General features: G+C 48.6%; 1 pseudogene; it reads left to right on the plus strand.

Annotated features, from left to right (window-relative positions):
• On the plus strand, positions 1-1,112 carry LOC117066083 (annotated as a pseudogene).
• Positions 1,113-5,318: the final 4,206 nt, after the last annotated feature.

Here is a 5,318-nt window from a genome sequence, read left to right on the forward strand (position 1 = left end):
ATGCGTGGGATAAGAAAACTTAACTCCATCCCCGGTGACTGCAGAGTGGCCATTCCAGCTGCTCCAGGCTCCAGCAGAGGAGGAGCGGGGCGGGTCCAGTGGGGAACCAACAGGCCTGGCGCGCACGCATTCCGGAGCCCACCCAGACCATGTAGGGCAGCCAGGGCGCCCAAGCTGCAGTCCGCTCCGTGTGCAGGCAGCAGCCACCTGGCAACTCCCGAGCCTGCTCGCGCTCCCAGCATCGCAGAACCAGGGCCAGGTGTCCCGGTGGCTGCCAAGCCAGGCATTCTGCCCGGCGACGGCGGCTGCACAGGGGCGAGAACTAATAACCTGGCGCTCAACCCTATCGGGGTGACTGCCTAGTGCCCATGCCAGCGGCCCCGAACTCCCTGCGGTGGAGGACTGGGGCGGAAGGCACGTCCTGGGGACCCTCAGTCTGGGCGCGTTGGCGATCCGGGGCCTCCCAGGCCATGCTCCTCCAGCCCGCCTGAGCACCCAAGCTGCAGCCGCCTTCTGTGTGCAGGCAGCAGCCTCCAGGCAACCCCCGAGCCCGCCCGCACTCCCAACATCTCAGAACCGGGGCCAGATGTCCCAGCCGCTGCGGCCAAGCCAGGCGGCCTGCCCGGGGGAGGCTGCACAGAGGCGGGAACCCACCCTCAGCCTCATTCCCCGTGGCTGCAGAGGGCCCCTGGCTAGCGGTCCCGAGCTGCGGCAGAGGAGGAGCCCGGCGGGGGCAGGCCCGGCAGGCCCTCAAGACAGGTGCACTCGCCATCCAGAGGCCGCCCGGGCCATGCTCCGCGGCCCGGCGTTCTAACTGCGGGCGCCCTCTGCCTGCTCGTAGCAGCCGCCTGGCCACTCCCAAGCTCGCTGGCGCTCACGGCCTCGCAGAACCGGGGCCAGATGTCGCCGTGGCTGCCGCCAGGCCAGGAGATCTGCTCGGCGGCGGCTGCACCGGGGCGGGAGCTGGCCCTCAGCCCCATCCCCGGTGGCTGCGGAGGGCCCCTGCCAGCGGCCCGGATCTCTCTTCAGAGGAGGAGTGGGGCGGGGGTCATGGCCAGGCGGACCCTCAAGCCGCGGGGGCGGCGCGCGTGTGATTCCGGGACGTCCCAGGCGAGCCCAGGAGAACCCGCAAGCCCGCGGCCCCTGCGCTCGACCTGCAGCCGCGCCCTGCCGGCCGCCCCCTGTCGGCCTCCCCCCGCCGGCCGCGGGGGCTTGGGAGCTGCTTCCGGCGTCCGCGCCGGCGCCGAGGGGCAGGCGCGCGCCTAACGGCTTCGCTAGGCTCCTTCTGTCTGAGAGGTCGGAGGCTGCGAGTGTCGCTGCTGAAGGCTGTGGTGGGTGGGCCGGGCTGGGTCGCGGATTCTGAGCTACATCGCGGGTTTGGGGCTGGGGTGAGGGTGGAAAGGCCACGAGGAGCCGCTGCGGCTCAGGAGCCGGTGGTGGGCATCTGAGAAGTCGCCCCATGAGGAAGCTCTTCAGCTTCGGGAGAGGCCTGGGCCAGGCGATCCTGGGCTCCGTCCACCACCGGTACGCGGGTCCCGGGTCCCACACCAGGGAGGCGGAACTGCGGAAGACCCACAGGGTGGCCATCAGGGGCGACGCCATGGAGGTGGAGCTGCCTGGCGCGCAGGAGCCGGGACGTGGATGCCTGCGACGGGAAGGACAGGTGGCGGGGGCTCAGCCCGGGGTGGGAGGGGGTCCCCAGGCCCGGCTTCCCCGCAGCTCCAGAGACGAGGCCCTTGGAGGGTGCGGGGCATCCTCGGAGCAGCGGAGCCAAACGGAGCCTCAGCTGCTTTCCATCGCTGGCAATTCCCTGCCTGGAGCTCTTGGTGGAGAATTTGAGTGATTTAACTCACAAAGTTGAGCATATACACGTTTAAAACATGGGGTCGCGGAGGTGCCTAATGAGAGCTCATTCCCATGTCAAAAATACCGTGAGTCATGTTCAGTAGGTGAGAAGTTCTCAGATAAAAGCCTGGGTCGGTTTTAAACCCGAATCCACCCATGTAGACAGGTTCTTTACTGGGGCTTCTCAGAGGGACACTTGGAGGTGGGAGGTGGGTTCCTTCAATGGGAAGACTCCATTTTCTCAAAACATGAGCTCTTTCTATGTTTATCAGTTTTACATAAACCGAATGAAAATATTAAGGATTTATCATTTGTGCATGACACCTGCTGTCTATCTTACTATTGTGATGACATTAAAAAATTTTTATAACGGAGTGAAAAAGACTTGCTCCTCTAGATATCAAAATGTGCTATTAATTCCCACAATTATTTACTAACAGCTGAAAGACATAAATACATGGAAGAGAATGGAAATCCAGAAACACTGAAATATATGTAAGATATAGATGTAAGGATTGATAATGGTAACATTTCAGATGAGTAGGAAGGGTTGAGTTAATAAAATGCCTGCTCTTTGAGGAAAACTAACGAAATTTTATGTCACAAAAATGAGTTCCTGGTGGAATATAGATTGAAATTTTTACACATGCAAAATGAGAAAAGTACCAGAAGGAAACACAAATGCTTATTTATACAGGTACATTTTACTTTACCAAAGGCCTTCCTGAGAATGACCTCACAAGCAGGCATTCTGAAGGTTGATTTAGTAAACTAAAAATTAAAACCCCCAGACTGGGCGTGGTGGCTCACGCCTGTAATCCCAGCACTTTGGGAGGCTGAGGTGGGCGGATCATGAGGTCAGGAGATAGAGACCATCCTTCCTAACACAGCGAAACCCCTTCTCTACTAAAAATATTAAAAATTAGCCTGGCGTGGTGGCACGCGCCTGTAGTCCCAGCTACTCGGGAGGCTGAGGCAGGAGAATCACTTGAACCTGGGAGGTGGAAGTTGCGGTGAGCCGAGATGGCACCACTGCACTCCAGCCTGGGCTACACAGTGAGACTGTCTCCAAAAAAAAAAAAAATTAAAACCCCCATGTGTGTCAGAAAAAAATTAACAAAAGATAACATACTTGAAAAATATTTACTATGTATATGTTTTTACTAATATATATAAAAATAGATATTCAGATGAAAAGTGTGTCTTCATCCTACAGGGAATTTTTTTATTATATATATTATTATATATAACTATACATATAAAGAATTGTATATATTACTGATATATATACACAGATAAAAAGCACATCTTCATTTTACAAGGAAATCTTTCAAATCAAATCCACAAGAAAATAATTCTAAAAGTGAGCAAAGTACTGTTTTGCAGCTCCACAAGTTACGTTTGTACATAGGAAAAAATCCTTAGTGTTTCTCGTAAAAGAATTTAAGTTAAAAGAGGAATGAGACTATGTTCTATCCACATTGTTTGTGAGAATAAAGAGCAGTGGTACTTATGCTGCTTAAAGTTTAAGTTGCTGATGACTTTTCAATAGATAATTTGGTGGTAATTATATGCCCTTTACCCATCAATTCCATTGTATTAAAATACCTTTAGAAAATAGAGATACATGTACTTTGTTTTTCTCAGCATTTATGTTAACAAGAACCCACAGAATGTGTCCTATAGAAATATGGGAGGTTCCCTTGATGCCAGGAATTTGAGACCAGCCTGGGCAACAAAACGAGATTCTTTCTACAAATTTTTTTTTATGATTAGCTGAGCATGCTGGTGTGCTCCTGTGGTCCCAGCTACTCGGGAGGCCGAGGCAGGAGAATCACTTGAGTCTAGGAGTTCCAGGTTGCAGTGAGGTAATATATGAAATATATGTAATACATCATTACACTCCAGCCTGGGCGACAGAGCAAGACCCTGTCTCAAAAAAACAACAGTCTAACAATTATTGAGTTGTTGAGTTGTTGCTTGTTCTAGAAATGGTCCTAAATACTTTACATAGATTCCCATTGAAGCATCACAATGGTGTCCTGTGAGCTAGCTGCTATTGTCATCTTTATTTTATTAATGAGGAAAATGAAGCACAGAAAGGCTAAGCAATAGCTCGTAAGTGACTGAGTTCCAAGTAGAACTCAAGCCGTAGTTGAACTGAATCCAAACACCAAGCTCATTCTATCCAAATAGGCTGCTGTTTCGTTAAGGTAGTGAGCAATAAGAGCTAATAAATATTGTACTTTCTTCAATAGAAAATTACTTGTTTTGAAGGCAGAGGAATAACATGCTCTTCAATGTTTACAGTTACATAAACCAGTGTAGGTTTTGAGATCTTGCACTCGTTTCCTGAAAACTCTCACTCTCCTAGGACTGCTCTACATTTGGCCTGTGCGCATGGCTGTGTGGAAGTGCTTACTCTCTTACTGAGCAGAAAATGCCAGATTGACATCTGTGACAGACTAAACGGGATGCCTTTCATGAAGGTGTATAGTAGCCAAGTCTTTTGGCATGAAATAGATTTCACTAAATACATAGAATTAAAATGAATTTATCTCATTTAAATATAACAGGTTGGTGAAACCTGTGGAATATGTGTTTTCAATTCTTAGAATTTATAGTCTGATTTTTCATCTAACACTGATAGGCTGTACATTGCCAGGAAGAGACGTGTTCCATTATTCTGCTGGAACATGGTACCAATCTAAACATTAAGGATGTCTATGGCAACACTGTTCTTCATGATGTTAAACATTAAGGATGTCTATGGCAACACTGCTCTTCATGATGCTGTGTATAATGAGACTTCACTGGCAGGAAAACTGCTTTCCCACCATGCAAATATGAAGCACTAAACTATAGATCAATCAACTTTCTTTTCAAAATATTTGTTTTAACAATGACAGGTAAGAGTCAATTTTTCATATTTGGAAGATCAGGCATTCCTGAATGAAAATATTTCAAAAGCTGAATAGTCTAAGATTTTACTTTAAATATTGATACTTTTAAAGAAGCATTAGAGGGCACAGCTTGTTTAGTGCACTTATGGGAAATATTTGAGAATTTTTCAAGGGAAAACTTCTTCAAGTATTTGTTTCCTACCCCAGGTGTATTTTTTTCTAATTATGTAAAACACACACACGAAAAGAACTTACCCTGCAAATAGGCTTTATCTTAAAACTCAGAACAAAACTAAAGCAACTTGCTGCTGCTGACAGTTTTCTCAAAAAAAACTGCTCTGCCTTTCAGTGCAAGGTTTAAGAGGGAAAAATGGGGAGGGAAAGGGAGAGCAATCAAAAACATGCAGGTCACTTGGAAATTAGGTAATGAGGAAAAATGCCAATAAGAGGTTTTGTTTTTTAGTTTGTTGTTTTTCCAGTTTATGTATAAAGTGCTCTTCAGCTTTGGGGTAATCATTTTTGGTTTGGTAAACAGAGTGATTGAAACTTGCCTAAACATTAATTTTTAGA

Source organism: Trachypithecus francoisi, unplaced genomic scaffold (genome assembly GCF_009764315.1).
Source record: "Trachypithecus francoisi isolate TF-2019V2 unplaced genomic scaffold, Tfra_2.0 Lachesis_group2, whole genome shotgun sequence".
Lineage (NCBI taxonomy): Eukaryota > Metazoa > Chordata > Mammalia > Primates > Cercopithecidae > Trachypithecus > Trachypithecus francoisi.